Below are 18,938 nucleotides of genomic sequence, written 5' to 3' on the forward strand. Positions count from 1 at the left end.
GCACATCTGGGGGCTCTATTGGAGAAATTATTGGAGTCCAAGCAACCAAAGAAGGAGATTTAGGACAGGTTGAGATACCAGAGAACGTCTTTCCCTCGTTAGATCAGTCTAAGGATACAGATGAATCTTGTCCGTCACTAGAAGAAGACTCTAATGGCATGGCGGGTCTCAGTAAGACAGTTTGCGAAAAGAGGATAAAGAGAGATGGCTCTGGAAAAGGGGAAGCAGGGAGGAAAAAGTCCACGAGAGAGACAAGAGGGATACAATGGGACTTTCATCGACTCAGCAAATCTGTGCGAATCCAGAAGGGCCTCTCAAAATGCCTTTTTATGCTCTCCAAGTCCCTCAGAGTCTCCATCCCTTGACTTAATTTATCGGACAATGATGCAACAGCACGAGCAGACTGAAGCGACAGTAGGAAGGTTAGGATTGCTAATAGGCAGCTCAAAGTATCAGTGATAAGAATCGCTAAGGCCTGTTCTGAGATCGGAGAATGTATAACTGTAATTGAGACCCATGCCACTGCACTACAGTCTGATGTTAGTGCTGCTGTGCAGCAACCCGCCATGCATAAATCACCAACTTCAGAGATCCAGTGGAAGATGGAGGATTTTGAAAACCAGCAGCTCCACAATAATCTGCGGATATTGGGATTCAAGAAGGGGTGGAAAGCCTAGATACGCGAGCTTTCATAATTAAACTACTCAGAGGCTCCTTTCCTGAACTTGAGAGCTGGAACTGGGAGCTTAACATACAGAGGTTGGTTTGTGCTTTTTGTCAAAAACAAACAGATGAGTCTACTAAAAATCTGATGCAACCCAGGGCTCTCATTGTATATTTTGCCAATTATTTATTATGGCAAGCTGTGTTTGAGAAGGCTCGCCCTGACTCGAAGAGAAAGTTTGAGGCAAGCTCTTTTTTTCCTCTCCCAGACTACTGCCATGCTACGGTGGAGAGACGGTGGCAACTGAGGCAATTGATTTACCCCTTTCAGGAGAGAGCGGCAGAAACATATCTATTGAATCCTGCCTGGTTGAAAATTGTGTATAAAGGTACTGTGCGTATGTTCTCATCAGAGATCAAGGTCAACGAGTACATAGAGAAGATGCCTTGCACTGTGGCAAAGGACAATGAATAAGCTGTATTGACTTATAGTGAAATGTGTTGTATTAGGAGGAAAGGCCCCACTCTTTAGTGTGTACATAGGAAGGTGAACAGGAGCAGGGACAAAAGGATTGGATAATCATGTTCTGGGTGAGGGGGGGCAAGCAATCCATCTTACAGAACTAGTGGTCTGGCTGTCTCATTTGTCTGTAGTGGGGGGCAGGCTAGGGGGGATGGCTTATAATGAACTTAAGTAGGGAATGGTTATATAGGGCCTGATGAGCATGGTGGGGATGGGGTGAGAGAGCGGTGAGGGGCACAAAAGGTAAATGGTCTACACTTGGCAACTTCATATTGATGGGTGATGTGGTGCAGGTATATTTTTGTGTTTGGACAATAGCATATATAGTAATATGGAATGAGCTAACAATTTACGTACTGCTACTTTAAATATTTGTGGGCTTAATGAAAACACTCAGGGAAGATATTATTTGTGTGCATGAGACACATATTACAGGCTCCAAGAAACATCTTCTGGAATTTCCCAGCTATAAATTACTGGAACACACATGCAAGGGACAAAGACCAAAGGAGTAGTGGTAGTGGCGTGCAACAGAGCAGTAGAATTGACTACACAACTTACTGATAAATTAGGTCGTTGGGTGATTTTAGAGTGCTCACTTGGGAAGATTAAGTTTACATAATGCTCCATTTATGGATCCAATTTGGGCAATCCTGAAATGTTTGACTTTATTAACATTAAATTAGCGGCCTGGGTACTCCTGATTATTGTCTGTGGGAATTTGAATATACACATTAATAGCAGCCTGTCTATGCAAAATCTTGGGCACAATGAGGGGAGGAAGCCCAGAGTATTCCAGGCAGTGCAGACACTTGTACTGAGTCATAGATTGGTTGATGCATGGCAGCACTGTAAGGCACGCGACCCAGGCTTTAGCTTTTTTCCCTGCCCTCACAAGAAACATTTTAGGTTAGATTATTTCTATGTATTGACAGAATGGTATGAGGAGTTAATGATTGAAAACACCCTAGAATTATGTCTGATCATAATCCTTTAGTGATAGAGATATGGGCAGTTCCTAAAGAACAACAATCTATGACATGGTCATTTGACAGGGGGCTATTGCTGGACCAGAAATACATTTAACATATGAAGAAATGGATACTAGATTTTTTAGACATTAATTGCGGGAGTGCCCCCAGAAATGTGATCTGGGATGCCCTTAAGGTAGGGGCAAGAGGTGAGACCTTAAGTTTTTATTGAAACAAGGAGAAAATGCACTCTAAATACATGAGCGCTGCTTCAGCAGAGTTGGTAATACTGGAGTCCCAGTTAGTGAAGGTAGTTAGAGATGATCTACCTCTGCATGAGATTTTAAACAAAATATCCATGGCAAAGGCTAGAATCACTCAATTTTATTTGGAGTAGGCTGCGTGGAACTTTCAGGAATGCTATGAATTCAGTGAAAGGGTTGGTAAACTATTGACCTTTAGAACAAGACAAAATATGACTTATGACTCTATTAGCAAAGCTAGGGATGCACATGGACAGGTATGAAAAGGAAATCCAGCAGTACTTGCTGTGCTCAGAGAATTTTATCTTAACTTATATCAGTAGGATGCCAATACAACATATTATGAGGTAAACCAATATCTGGAAAGTGTCCCCAGTGGGCAGCTGCATGAGGATGAGAGACAGAAGCTAGCGGCTCGGATTATCACCGATGAGACTGAAGCAACCTTGAGCTCATTGCCCAGTGGAAGGGCCGCAGGACCAGACGAGATCCCTTTAGAATTTTTTTAAGTATTTTTCTCAGCATTGAGGGACGAGCTTCTTGCATTATTTAAGGCTATTCAGGATGGCTCTCCAGCCCCGGCATCTTGGTTGATAGCGAGCATTAATGTATTTTTGGAAAAAAAGAAGGACCCACTTAAACCTGGTTCCTATCGGCCTATCTCTCTAATTTACGGGGATGCTAAATTCTAGGCGAAAGTTCTTGCCACCAGACTGAATACAGTGATCAGCAAATAGGTTTCTCCTTGGCAGCATGGTTTTATTCAAGTGAGGGGAACCACTGACCATGTCAGATGGGTAATAGCTCTGTTTGATACGATGCAGGTTGCTAGGGCTCCTATGTCATTGATCTTATTGGATGCTGAGAAAGCTTTTGACTGGGTGAACTGGGCTTATTTATGTGCTGTGCTTCAGTGGAATAACATAGACCCTGGACTTATGGGGGCCATCCAGGCCTTATATAATCCTACTGCAAGGCTACAAATAGCGGGATCGGAATCTGAAGTCTTCCCAATCTCAAGGGGAAAAAGGCAAGGGTGTCCTGCTCTTTGCCCTATATATTGACCCATTAATGAGAAAGCTGCTGAACAACAAGTCAATCACCCCAATTGAAATGCCTGGGGTGGATGTCAAAACACTAGCATAGGCACATGATATAGCGATAGTAACACCAGATCCTCAGACGACATTAATAGAGATAGAAAAGGAAACTGCAATATTTGACAAGGTAACAGGCTACCTATTAAATATGACCAAGTGTCAGATTTTGACTAATGAATGGATATGCCTGGAGGATGAATGGAAGACTGAGGAAGTCAAATAACTAAAGCTCATTATAAATGCCAATCTGGACACTATAGTGGAAAATTATCTTGCCCCAGTGTTAGCTAAGACTAAGAGAGAACTATATTGCATGAACAATTTGCACCTTTCTATAGTAGGGTGATACAATGTTATTAAAATGTTCTTTCTTCCAAGGGTTCTGTATTTCTTCAGGACCATTCTATTGAAATTTGGACCAAAGAGGTTTAAACATATGGAGGAGGTAGCCATTAGCTTTATATGGCCATTTTGATAAAGCTCGCTGAGCTTTTAAGTATCTAGTGTTACCAAAGGAGAGGGGAGGATGGGCAGCCCCTAACTTCAGATATTACTATTGGGCTGCAACCTTGCAATGTATTCAAATACTAATTATACTAGATGATTCTGATAAAATGTTAGAGGATGCCCTCCTGTCCATATATAGAATGATCTGGGGCACCGCTGCTGATATCTGCTTTCCTGAAAATAGTGTAACAGGTTATTTTAAAAAAGCAAAATTTAAAACAGTAAGGGTCACATTCAAACTATGGTGTCAAGTCAAGCACAGAACAGGAATCGCTCAGCTCAGTTATTACACACCATTATGGAACACCTCAATTTTCCCTGAAAGTTTCTGTGATAAGTATTGTATAAAATGTACACAAGGGGGTGCAGGAAAATTAGGTGATTTTTTTCCTAGTAGTCATATGAAATCTTTCATAGATCTGAAAGAGGAATTCTCTCTTGACAGTAAGGACTTTTTTTCAAATTCCTGCACATTAGAGATTTTTTTTTTTGACAGCTTCTAGGGATTGTTCATGTGGGGAGAAAGTTGCAGTAATGGAGCAGCTCGCGAGTCCAATAGGGTGTAATATCAGCAACCTTTATTAGCTTCTCCTGGACACTATGCAAGACGATTTGGGGACACAAGCATAGAATTGGAGACAATGTATTAGCTCCAGTGAAATATCTTTTTTAGTATCTTTGGAAATGGGTCAGCTGATACTACTTTCGGCTGGGCCACAAGCACAGAATTACAAGATGTTATTTAAGTTATACTATACCCCACCAAAATACCAAAATTGGGAAGGACTACGGGTGTTACATGTCCACGCTATAGTAGTAAAACTGAAGACATATGCCATATGTTTTTCAGTTGTGATAGGCTTGCAGCATTTGAAACAGACATCTTTGAGTTCTTGGAAGTCGTTTTGCACCAGGAAGTATTTTTAACGCCTCAACATGTATTATTAGGGATTGACAAAGACGTCTGCATGGGTCAATCGCAGTGTTTTGTGTTTTTGGCCATGACTGTGATGCGGAGCTGTATTGCATCGGACTGGCTAAAGTCCAGTTTATTGTCAATGTCTGCCTCAAATGCTTTCAATGTACTACTTGGAGAGTATATTGTATGCTTGTAAGGGCAAGGATGGCAGAAAGAGGGTGGTAAAACTCTATACCCCACAGTCACAATGGTTATTGAATCACTAGTGAAAAGTGAGTTTAAGGAATTGAAGCTGAAGTTAGCTGTATGTAATGATTCTATTTTGTGGATTAAGAATATGAATTTTACCGATCCCAAGCCTGATGCCTGGCTTATTTATGTATACCATTTGTTCACCAGATATAATATATAAATGTTAATTAAAAAAAAAAAGTAAGGCATACCTTAGTTGTAACATATAGGTAAAAATAAGGTAGATAAGGACTTTGGAAGTGCTTTCAATTCCAAAGCCAAATTTGGAACTAATTTTAATTTAAAAGCAGCCAGCAAGGCAGGCCTGCTTTTAAAATGACACTGAGTATCACAGAAGTTCACCTATGGGTGTAGTAGCTGTACTGGGGGCCCTAAACCTACATGCACTATCATACACTAGAGACTTGTATGTAGGTTTGTACAATAAATATAGTTAACCTACTATGCATATACCATTTTAATCAGAGCACAGACCCCGGGCTGTTTAGCAATGCCAAGGGCAGAACCAGAGTCAGAAAAACACCAGTATGAGTAAAACATGGGGTAAAAAATTGAGGGGGGGTTCTGCAGTCAGCCCAGTTTTCCCATACTACCCATTAAGTATTGTTTTATATTATATGTTATTTTGTAAAGTTAGCTTTAGTAACTGTTTCCATCAAAGTGCCGGCAACAGTGCTCACTGATCAGAGTTACAATATTTAGGTTTACTTTTCAAGAAAAATAGATGACAAAAACATTTCCTAATGGTGGAGGCAAGAGGATTTATGCAATAGTGTGGATGAAGCATTTACCATATAATTATGGCTTTACTACCTATACCACATATTTTGCTGTGCAATTATAATTTTCAAATTTACAAAACATCTTTCAAGATAAAATGAATAAAACTAATACTGCCAGAGATTGTGCTGCATAGTTTGCATGTCTGCCATATTTAGGAAACATTCCACATAACTTGATATTCCATGACATATAATCCCATTGGTCAAGAAAATGAGAAAGCACTGCAAAGAAGTTTCGTGACTGTCATTCTGTTGATGAAGTTTGTAGTTTTACATGGGAAATATGAAATAGTTCTAATATTTCACAGTTCAATTTAAAATATAGCTTTTATAACTCGGGTCTATACACACATCTTTGCCCCAATAAATATAAGATATTACATATTGACAGTTAAAACTATACAGTTTATTACTAATATGTTTTATACCACTTGTAAGAAAGTGTTTTGTTAGGTCCAGTAAATGTTTCAGAGATTTAAACCTGAACTCAACTGCTGGTAGAGATGGCGCACAGCAGGCAGGTTTAACTTATGAAAAGGTGTAAAGCATTTATAAGTAGCAAAAGCGCTAGGTACCAACCACGTTCATCTTATTGCGTTTGACCAAGACTAAGACAAGATTTAAGGCTGACCATGATGGATCTTGGGTTGGGTACAGAAACAAAGGTCAGCAAGTTCAGAAATTCAGGTTTGGACTATGTCTTTGAAATGGAAGTAAAAAATCCTCGTTGGGGCAAGGCAGCAGCCTGTGGATGAAAGGGCTCCATGAGGCTGGATAGATGTCGGACAAGGCCCTGGGGAAGCTGCTGACATTTGGTGGAAAAGGTTTGAACAGGAGAAATTCAAAATTTACACCCAAGGAAGGTCCCTTGCAGCCTGGATACGTTTGGCACCTTTATTTCCCAAATATTTCTATATCTGGATGTGGTAAGATTTCTGGAGTTAAGATTGCTCCAGCAGTAGGACTTCTCAAGACCGGATACCCTCTCTTTAACATCTCACATAAAGGAATTTGCTTCTGCAGAAAAGCTATGAGCAAGAGCTACCTGAATCTTTGACCCAGCAGCAATGCCCCTTTGTGGGACTGATTTGGCAGGTTTATCCCAGTCCTCTGGTGATCTCTGGAGCAGAAAAGTTTTTACAAGCTGTTAAAAGGAGGACACTTTCACACAGCCAAGGGACCCAGGACCTCAGCTTCAGCACTTGGTGGTCAAGACTCACTCCAACATAAGCTAACAGCGGGGTCCAGGGCAGGTCCAGTTGGTACTGGTCAGCTGTTCCCTTTGAGAAAAGGGGCTTCAGACACCATGTGGGTCCCTATAAGTGAACAAGAGGTCAACCCACTGACCATTGAAGTCCACTTCCTAGTCTTGGGTACAAGGGGGAGCAGATCCAGCCTTTCAGGTCTCCCCAGAGTACTCAACACCATGTACAGTCCTTCTTCTGTCTTCCGAATGTCCAATTGTATTCTGAAAAGTGTGCCACATGTATGCCTGTGAATGGGGTGAATCCTGGCCCTCCCTAACCACTACAGAAAAGCCCAAATCCAAGATGGTGAAAGCCTTCTCCCTATGTGCAGAGTCTGTATGCCTCCACCAGGGGCCAAGAAAATGAGCAAACAGTGTTACTTCAAGCCAGTTCTGGGACAGCTCTTCTTCCACTGGGGATGGTGCCTGGCTGACTATGGAAACAACACAGACCCTGAAAAGATGATAACTAAAGTGTTCCTGTGACAGGGTATGTCTCTTATTTAATTTCCTTTGTACAGCCCAGATGATCATTCTGCAAATGTAACAGTACACCTCCCCAGACCCAAGGCCTTTGTTCTGCTTTGGTGTTTACACTTCATGAAAAGGGCTATTCTGCTTCCAGTTTACAGCTGGAGCCAATGGAAATGGGCCCACAGTGTCTTTATAAAAGAAAAAGATAGACTACTAAAATTACATTTTCCGAAATATACATTAAAATCCAACTTCGCCAGTGAAAATGGCTTGTAATAAATATTTCAAAAAGTCCAGAAATTAAATTTGTAGAAGTTTCTTAGCCAGAGATCATATTATTACATTTCATATTGTATTCCAATGCTTTCCTATGGAACAGTCAAGCCCACTGCAGTGGAAATAGCTTTTGGTCCCTTTCACTGTAAGAGCATGTTTAACATTAAACTTTCACTTGACCTCATTTTTAATACCACACATCCTTCTTATGGGCATAATGGCCCAGATAAGGTTGATTTATTATTAGCTGAAAAGGATGTCTATGCCTGTAAAAAAGGAGTTATTTTGACAGGTCTAATTTAACCTGCACAGGAAGGCTATAATGGTTAGGTTTGCACTGTCACGGTAGTGGGTGGCACAAATGGGTGCTCGAGTTTACTAGTAATATTACCAGGCCCAGGTTACATATTGCAACATATACTTGGCAATTATCACTAAGTTGAATATTCCAATTAGCAGTTTAGCCAATTTTGACATGTTTTATGGGTCAGAGCACATACACTGGGGCTTGGTCAACAGAGTCAAAACATAGCAATAAATCCAGCTGAAAGTTGGTTTCAATACACAAAAGCAGCATTTTCCTACACCATTCACCTCTAGGAATGAGGCTTCACATATTCTAATCTTATTGACAATTATAAAAAATAGCTGTGTTCCCTTATCCGGTATTTTTAAAAACATGACTCTTTTATTTATCAATACATGTAGGTATTTTCTTCAGGGCCACTAAACCAAAACAGTGTATATGTGTGAAATGCACTTTCTCTAAAATAGGAAACTGTACAATTGCTTATAAGACTTATTATACATTAAGATTGGTATTGTGAAGACCACTATGAGAAACGAAGGCCCATATTTATGAAAAAAGGTGCTCAACTTTGCTAACGCAGTTGTGCATCATTTCTTTTAATGCCAATGCTGAAAGTCATCTGTGCGCCATATTTATGAAATGATGCACAATGGCACTAAGGAATGGCTAGCAGCACAAGAAAAGAAGATAGCCGGTGGGGAATGGCGTTAGGGCAGATGGCGCTAGTGGGTCAGAAATTACGTTAGGCTGGTTAGCGGCATAATTTCTGCTGCTAATCAGCCTTGAGTCATTTCTTTTTCTCACAAGGAGCCAACAAATGACTCCTTTCTAAGTATAGACCGGAGTCATTACTACCACCCCAATGCCCACCAAGACCTACCAACCGGGTGCCACGCAGAGGGCCCCGTGTAGAGGGAAATGGGCCTACCTGCACTTTAACACCTGGTCTGACCAGGCATTAAATAATGGCACTAAGAGGGCTTAGCACCATTAATTTAGTGTGCCTTCACAGTGTCATTTCTGTGCCAGGAGTTAAATATGGCTCTGGGGGCTGGCTTAATTTTTAGGAAGGGAACGCATACCTTGCATCTCATTGACGCAAGGTGGGTTGGCGCTTCTTAGAAATGCCGCTAACTCCAATATTTTGACGTTTGACGGGTATAGCATCAAAATATAAATATGGAGTTAAGTTAGTGCCATTTTAGCACCAAAATAAATGACACTAAGGCTGCACTAACCTTCCACAAATATGGGCCTAACTCTGTTATTATAAATATTGTTTATTTGTCTTATGAATGGGTGTTTTGTTGCCATTTCCCCAATTTTTTACATATATGGTCGAGCTCCACATACATTTTTTTGCATGGTCAGTGACTGTTTTTTCCCCCTCTTACAGATGGGCCACAAAGGCCATTAAAAACTTTAAAAAAAATAAACAAATTAGAAAAATATGTGTTGCAAGGAAGCTGACATCAGTGTGGTGTGCCTGGCGTTAGAGGATCCCAGAGCATCAAGGCATTTGTTAACACTTGGTGCCAGATTTATCAAGACTTATGCAGTGCTGCATTGCTCAGCATTGCATGAGAATGTGTTGGGCTGCATTACGACACTTTCCTGCTTCATGGATGCACTGCATCTACTATACAGTGCATCATGACATGAGGCAGAGAAATGCATCACGCAGAGTCACACAAAGTTATAGTTGTGGAATCTTGCACCATACCAAAACTACTTCCTGCATGATGCAAAGCTGACTTGCATGCCGCAAGTCATCATTGTGTCATCCAGAACTGCAATGCATGGAGTGAAAGTTTAAAGAAGGTGTGTAGCACAACATAGTTTTTTCTACCTACACCCCACTTTCTTGCACCATGGAAGGAGCAGGAGGAAGTCAGGAGGGCACCAAACCTGAAGATGTTCCTGAAACCCTGGTCAAAGGAAAGAGGAATATATGTTTTACAGAGAATGAAAGCCAAATATTAAGTGAGGTGACCAGAAATTAACATCTTTTGTTTTTCACCTCTAAATTACCATTATCTAAGAAGGTTGCTTTATAGTATTTAATTGTGGACAAGAGTAACTGTGTAACACCAGGAAGAAGGACTGTAGTGAAACGCAAAAAAGGAGGCATGACCAAAAATGCAGGATGAAAGTAGAACTAGTCACTAACCTTAAGGCTGCAATGAGGACTGGAGAAGACCAAATATCCAAAAGAAGTTGAACCCACTGGAGGAGCAGGTGGCTTCACTTATTCCATCTAAGTTAGTTTCCACAGTCAAGGGCATGGACAGTGCTGATGTGGAGTACCAGCATGAAGCACAGGGTAGGTGATAACATAATGCATTTAATATAAATGTTAAAATTTGCAATATGAACACTTACACCCATGGGGGTATAGATACCAAAATGTTACGTAAAACAAAGCAGCAAGCAAAGTTGTTGTGCTGCATTGCATGAAAGGGAGAGAGCAGAAATGTTCAATATCTTCTATGATATGGGCCATTTCTGCTCTCTCCTTGTGCTGGTGCACTAGGTGCAGTTTAGCACCAACACAGTCAGGATTGTTTGTGTGCAGGAAGGGGCACCTTCCTGCACAAAAGGAATCATTAGAGCCATTTTACTCTTTCGATATGTGCTGCTGAATGCAGCACACATGGAAATAGGACATTAATAGGAGACAAAAATATATATAGGTCCTTTTGATGCCTCACTTGGGATGATGTACCATATTGTAGCATTCTCAAATTGACAAGTGTGAATAAATCTGACAATGCCCCCAAATCCTTGGCACAGGAAGGCAACTCAGTGACTTGCGCTGCAGGGCATTTCTCCCAATCTACTATGTTATGCTAAGCTATGCAAGGTGACTCTATGTGCCATAGTAAATGTCATGTAAATGCTTGTGTTCCCTTTAGGTCACCTTGCATGATTCTAGGACAAGGTAAACCTTTGATAAATTTGGCCTGGAATGGATAGCATCACATGAAAATCGATGATTGGGGCCCACAATCCACATACCACTTTCCTGTGGTGCACTGTGTGCTGCCTAGTTGCACATCCTTTATACCTCAACACATTGGAAGGGTACCTGCACTGTAGGCTTCAATGATAACTACATACAGGCTAAGTGAGCTACATGGTATCTATATTTACCTCAACTACATAAACTTAAAGTAGAATCCCTATGCTTCTTAAGTAATATTTGATCCCAGTGTTGTGTAAAATGTTACATCTGCTCTAATTTTACAACTCCACTCAGAAATCAATGTGAAACTTAGTGCTCCAGTACAGGTACATGTGTGTGGTTTCAATTAGCACTATTCACCCAAAAACTCTTAAAGGCTACCATTGAGTTCGATGAATTCCTCTGGCGTGAAGACTAGCAAATATGGGATATGTTGGTGGATCTGTGCTTCTATGCTTGCTGTGTTTAGAAATGCCTGTGGATACCAATGATCCACTTATATTTCTCTGTAATAATGCTGAAATAAAATGTTGCCTATTTATATGTGACTGCTATTCCATGGCATACTAAAATGAAGATCCAATATAAGTAGGATACCAAAGTAATGACATATTTTTGCAATACCTGGAGAGCAGGCATATAGTAATTATCTAGTATCGACTGACAATCTCAAATTCTAGAGGTTGCAAGGAACATATAGTTTTGTGTGTCAATGATCACATATATTGAAGACAACTATGAAGTTAAATCCAGGGGGAGCATTACCAATATTTGATGCAGCTAATGCAGTAATACACCTTGTTGGACTGCTCCAAACGGAGGAGCCATGAATGCCCCACATTTGCTAAGATATGGCCATTATCATTCTCTCCCTGCACTGGCGTACTGTGTACTTTCTATCACCAATGGAGGCACCTTTGCATCATGGTACAAGGGTTACTGACTTGCAGGCAGAATTTTCTTCTCTGCAGTATGGGACACGTTTCTACACAAAAGCAATCCTTAAAGCTGTTTTTCTCTTTCTAAATGTGCTGCAAAATGCAGCACACGTAGAAAGAGGAAACAACAAGGAGAGGTAACAATATTTCTCCTTGTTGGTGCTCTATTGAGAAGGTGTACTATTTTGACTCATTCCCAGGTTTACTTGTCTTGGATTATCTGGGAATGCATCAAAACACATGGGTGGATGCATGGAAACACTAACACTCCACTTATATAATGGTTCCCTGGCACACAGTAACACAAGCCAGCAACTTGTACTGGCTTGAGTTACTCTGGATTAATTAATACACACATGGTGATGGCCTGAGCATGCTGCCACCTATTTGTACAGGGCAAATCTTCCCAGATCCCCGTGGCCCAGATAATGGACATCCATGTGTTGATTGCGCACCACCATCTATCCACTTGGTTTGCGGAGCACCTGGCTACGAATAACTGCCACAACAGCAGAACTGGCAAACTATCAGGTGATACCCACCCCTGAATCATATCTCTTGGGAATCTGCCCTAAAGCAAAGGGGGATAAACACCATACATGTTTGTTGATCTGGCATTCATACTGTTTAAAAGACAAATACCAATGCGGTGGAAAGCACCTATGGCACCGGACATTGCCAAATGGCTCAGGACATTAGTACAATGGGCAGGGGAAATGGTGAGAGTGTTGCGCTCCCTACGACACAAAGGATTGGCCCCTACAGGTAGCGAGAGCTCAGATCTGCTTGTGGTGAACATTGAGATGAAGAAAGACACCCACCTACCTTGAAGGGATCCCATAGTATCACAAATGCCCCAAGACTGTGCAAATCCATATATTGACGACACAGCTAGTGCTCCACATACCACAAGGGTTAGACCCCAGCAATGAAGCAATGAACCACACTCGATTTCCCCTCATTGTTGTGACCACACCTTCACTGATCACCTGATAATTATTCTTTCCTCAGATGCATGTTTCTAGGACTTTGCCACACCATCTCCTCACAACATGCATTTGCACATTTTGATAGTATATGTTGCTATGTATGAAGCCTGTTCACTCCTATGCAATATAAGCACAGATTCTTTTGAGTCATGTAATGTGATTGTTAACATTCTCAGATTGGGGGGCTATCTCTCTCTTCTCCCCCCTTGGCTTTGCAGTTGTTGCTGTTCTTGTAAAACAATAAAAACAGATTTACATAAAAATGATGTAAACTTCCTATGCGTGAGCACTTCATCTTTGTTCGTGGCCCTTCCCAAACTATCTGAAAAAGCTCAATGTCACAATATTGTGTCAGTGTGATAGTGTAGTACATTGTAAGTCACAATGAGTCATTACATTCAAAATGGGGCACCTACAGTCCAAGAATGACAGGAGTTAATCTCATCTCTATACACATGGGTGTAGTTTTGGTGAACACTCATGATAGCGTTCCTATATTCCTACTGTGTCAGAACATTAATCAATCTCTTCAGGAATAACATAAATTGTTCCCAACACCAACAAATACCAACAATGAATGCTGAGTTTACCACTAGCCAACTTGCAGTGTACCATTCCCATGACACTGTTTAAATAGCACCTCTCTAACATTGTAATTAAAAGTCATCTACTCTACCGGTCATATAATGCAGCGGACTAACCTGGCAATTATGACTGTGTTAACTAACCATTGACCTAATATTGCATGTGTCCAAAGTAGGAGCAGGTTAGTTTAAATGGACATATGCACACATATTACTAAGTATGTGCATAGCAGGTCAAGCAGCAATTGTGAAGTTCAACAACATAACTTACCTTAACATTAATGATATGCTTAATCCGTAGTTTCCTACATAAACATATGAAGGACTCAATTGAAGTTTCAAGATTTTATTCAGAATGCAGCATACTAAAGTAAACTTACCTACAACTAACATTATTCTACTGAATATATTCTAAATTCTATTTTTTGTAATGAAATCCACATATCTATTTAACTATTCGTAACACAAACCATTCTAAACATCAACCCACACCACCTTTACAAACATGAACATACAAAGCACCAACACATACTACATACACACATACTAACTAAATATAAAGTACAATTGTTTTAATTTGTTCCTTTTTTCTAAACATATAACACTATCCTCTTTCCCACCTGCTTACCCAGAAGAATGCACATATCTTTGCAGCTATGGTGGATATGTTTTCTCTCACATTGACATAACCCAACACTGAAACTGTTTTGCTGGCCTGCATTGCATGAGAAAGTAGTACATTTTACACCCAGTGGTATACAATTGGTTATTCACTCCACCTACTTTGTATACATTTAACACTCTATTTCTGGGATAATTTGATTTTGTCAACTGTTTTTCTGCCCTACATAGGAATAATTAGATGTGCAATTTGACTTACCAATTAGTACCTCATTTCCATATCTTTCATTCTTGAAACACTAATTGATGGTGCTATGTCTAAATAAATAGGCGCCATCAGCATTTCCTGGGTACTTTGCTAAGACATTGATAAAGAGTCCATTATGGTCCACAATTGCCTGCACATTGATGTAGTATAATTCCAATTACGGAATCCTGCAATGTCATAAAAACCTTTCTTGGTAACTAGTTGTTGGATGTTTTTTTTTTAAAGACTCAGAGACCAATATGGGTAGTGCTGCCATTGATTTCACATGTTGTGGGATGACATAGGTCCTTCCTAATTCTGGTTGAAGACTTGAGGAAATCTTCTGCACCAATTCCAGGATGCTCTCCTTCAGACAGTATAGCTGGATCGTCCCTAACTCCCTGAGATCAATGAGGGTGATTTTTAGTTATAATTTGCGCTCCTTTCACCTTTGCTGACCCTACTGTTGTCTTGCACCAACTCCCAATTTCAGAATAAAACTACCTTCATGGCATAGATAAGCTTGCAAGAGGGTTTTGAGTTGGAGACCTTTTTATACTGATGGCCTTGCATCATTAGTTGTGCCTGTATTGGCCATGCATAGCATTCTGATGCATTTCCATCATTGTGTTACATTGAGCGAACATGCATCAAGGAGTAATATGTTGGTAAACTCTACTGTTTTACAGTTGTGTTGAATTTCATGTGGGAACACTTATCTTGCATATATTAATATCTGAGTCCAGCAGGCCGACGCAGAACAGTACTTGCATCATGCAAGCTCCAAAAACAATGCAGGAAAGCTTCTGCATCACTTGATAAATTCAACTTAAGCCCTTGTGCTGCCTTGAGCCACCTTACATGATGCAAGGGCAACGCAAGGACTTGATAAATCTCGGCCTTGGGGACATTATCATGGGTAACATACATGTTGATTGGTGTACTCCTGTACAGTGCACGCATATGCACCAGTTGTCGGGCTGCATATATTTTTACTTCTGCAGGCACATGCAAGCCCGTCATTGCCAAGGTCACAAAACTGATTTTTATTTTGTGATTCAAAATGTTCAGCAAATATTATGGTTCAGTACAGGCACTGTGAGTAAAATGACAGGAACATAATAATCTTCACTGGGAAGAAAATTAATATTTAAAAATTTCAAATGATTATTCAGTTAAAGAAGGTTTAGAGACATTGCCCGCTTTATTTATGAGCATGACTTGTTCCTGCATACCCTTCTCTCCATTTTACACTCTCTCCCATGAATGCATGTACTTGCTTCCCTCTGACACCCTGTCCCATGTCTGCAAGCAGTTTCAATCCTGTGACAATCATTCATATGCCTTCACTATCCTGCCTCTACTTTACATCCTTTCCAGTTGCTTCACTTTCCCTCTTCATTGATTCACTCTACCATTGCAGCTAGTCACTTCCCACCATAACATTGTCTTGTGACTGCATGTCCCTGCTTCCCCTGTAACATCATGACACTGTGTCCTGTACTTACATACCCTTCTTCCCTGTAAGTCACAGTCCTATGATTGTCCATGCCACTCTGTGACTTCATTCCAGGAGGCTTTATATCATACTGTGACACCATGTCCCATTTTCCTTATGTATCTTCTATTTAATGATAGCTGAGTCATACTAACTCAAATAGATAACTGCCTCTGCATTATCACACTGCAAAAAAATGTAATGCAATTTAGAACTCTTTTGGATTCTCCTACAATCTTTGGCAATGTGCACTATGTGTATAATGTTTGTGCGTGCAATGAACCAGGGGTATAAGCGTGAACGTCAGTGGCTTCACATCTTGTCGACTGTAACTGTTGCCTGGCCTGTCTAAGGTTATGTGGTTGGACTGGCCCCTCAGCTTGCTCTACATCGCATTAATCACTAGCTATCAACATGGTCAGTCTAAGGCCCATATTTATACTTATTTAGAGCCACAATTGCGTCATTTTTTTTACACAAAAGCGGTGCAAACTTACAAAATATAATTGTAATTTGTAAGTTTGCGCCGCTTTTGCATCAAGAAAATGATGCAAACACAGCACTAAAAAGTATAAATATGGGCCTAAGAGTGGTGGTGAGATCAGCTCAGGAATATGGTGCTGATATCTGGTAGCTCTCTCTCCACACACATGTGTATCCCTACCAGAAATAACAGATCCAAATAAATCATACCTCACATTTGTAAGTGGATAAACATTTGGTTCAGAATTATTTCAACATGAAGTAGCCTATGCAGTGGATTAACCTATCAGTGACCTGTGGCGTGCAGCCCTGATTGACCTAAGCTGCTGCCCTGCCTCATAAACCAACAGGCACAGTAGATAACCTATTTTGTGCTTAACTTCCAATTTGAGGGTTTGCCTTTAGACTACTAGTCAGGGTGGAGCATAACCAGGCCAGCCTCCAGCTGCTCAGGCTTACAACTGGCTGTCTTGACTAACTAGGTGCCATTGCTTACATCCCGGGGCACTGCTGCAAAGACTCCCAGGGGGTTGGCATTGGCAGCCCTTCTGGGCTCCCTAAGAAGGTAGATGATCGTACCAAAATGCCTCCGGATAGCCCTGTAACCCTGCCTGTAACACAAAACAAATGGGTTACAATTCCATGGGATCCCTTCTGGGAAATACCATGGAACTTCTGTGGCAGTACAGGGCCAGGGGTGGGTTACTGCATTACTGAGAAGAAATAGAGAGGAAGCACACATGGAGAGGGAGGCATATATACTCAGAACCTGCCCCTTGCCTGTGTAGGAAATGACATGGTGATTATACATCAGTTGTACATCAGATGGTAGATGCTGCAACCCCCTTACCATTCCCTCAAGGTGAGTACATGGCAGCAAAGGTAAAATGTGGGGTGCTGGGCACCTCAAAGCTTCACTAAAGAATTGTTCTTTGATATTGTTGCACTGCACGCAGTGCTGGCTGCCACAATAAGTTGACTTCTGCGCAGCGGTGCAGCAGTAGCAGTCAGTCTGGACTATCAGATAGTAACAAATTGGCAGGCAGCACGGAGGCAGCAAGCTGGGGCTGTCATTTGCATGCACACCCAGTGCCATGTACTATCATCTGTTTGTAAAAAAGAAGAGACTTAGAAGCCAGTGTTTTGGAACTTGTCAGGTATGAGGCGATGCACCAGAGAGAGCATCAGATGCTTTGAGTTCTACTGCTTTGTTTCTGTACACAAGCCAGGCTGCCGGTATCACTTGATCTGAGGTGAACAGAGCTTTCTGGAGTCTTGACATATATCCCAAAAGAAAGCAGAGAGGAGAAGATGCTCCATTGATGAAGAGGTTGCAGGGTCCCTTAAAGATGCCTAATTGAGAGCTCAAATTTTCAATTTCCACATGCAAGTAGCTTATCTAGAGTAGTTTTTATTTGATGAATTGTGGGATTTTTAATCCTTTTGATAACAGACTGAAAAAGCAAAAGAAATCCATGAAATGGATGAACTACTCATGTGGGGAATTGGGAAACATGAGAGAACTGATAGTTGTGAGCAGCTGGACTTTCCTGAGGGATTGACCTAGGGTCTCAAGGGTAAGAGTGCACAGATCCTGAAGGATGCAGGGGTTTCACCTTTAAGGATGTACGGAGCCTGAAAATGTCAAGCAACTGGAGATAACTGATGGATGGAAGTTGGGGACTCAATAAAGGGGACATGGAAACCTGAAGGAAGCAAGATTTCAAAAATATGCCACAGGGTGCAGCAATTTCAAGGTTCCTAAATTATGGGAAGAATTTGAAGGTGATCTGGGGATGCACATTCAGTGGTGGCCTGGGAAGCCCTGGAAAATATGCTACCAGCCCTATAATCAGGTCACTGAAATTGTGAAATTCTACAGTGTTGGCCTTTTTGTTACATTATTCACCATGCATAATTTGAAGATTCCAACAACAAAAATGTTTGCAGCTCAAATGGATAAAAATGTATTAAAAACCACCAAACATTGTACCTCAATGATGTGTTAGACTTTCCACTAAGGTTGACAGATCACTTTACCTCATAATTACAGAGTTTGGATATTATACTAGTGCTACTGTGGTGTAATCTTTTCCTATATGATATTGATGTCATTAAACAACAAAATAGTGAAATAAAACTACAACTGAATGTTCCATATTGTAGAAACATACCTCTTCTGCATGATCATATTATTTTTGGAACGATATTGCTTATTTTATTTTATCCTGCACATGGGACTCTGCTAATCAAGCCCCAGTGTTTGTGCTCTGACCTCTAAACCATGTTAACATTGGCTACAGTTCTCATTGGTGTATTTAATTTAA

Source organism: Pleurodeles waltl, chromosome 5 (genome assembly GCF_031143425.1).
Source record: "Pleurodeles waltl isolate 20211129_DDA chromosome 5, aPleWal1.hap1.20221129, whole genome shotgun sequence".
Lineage (NCBI taxonomy): Eukaryota > Metazoa > Chordata > Amphibia > Caudata > Salamandridae > Pleurodeles > Pleurodeles waltl.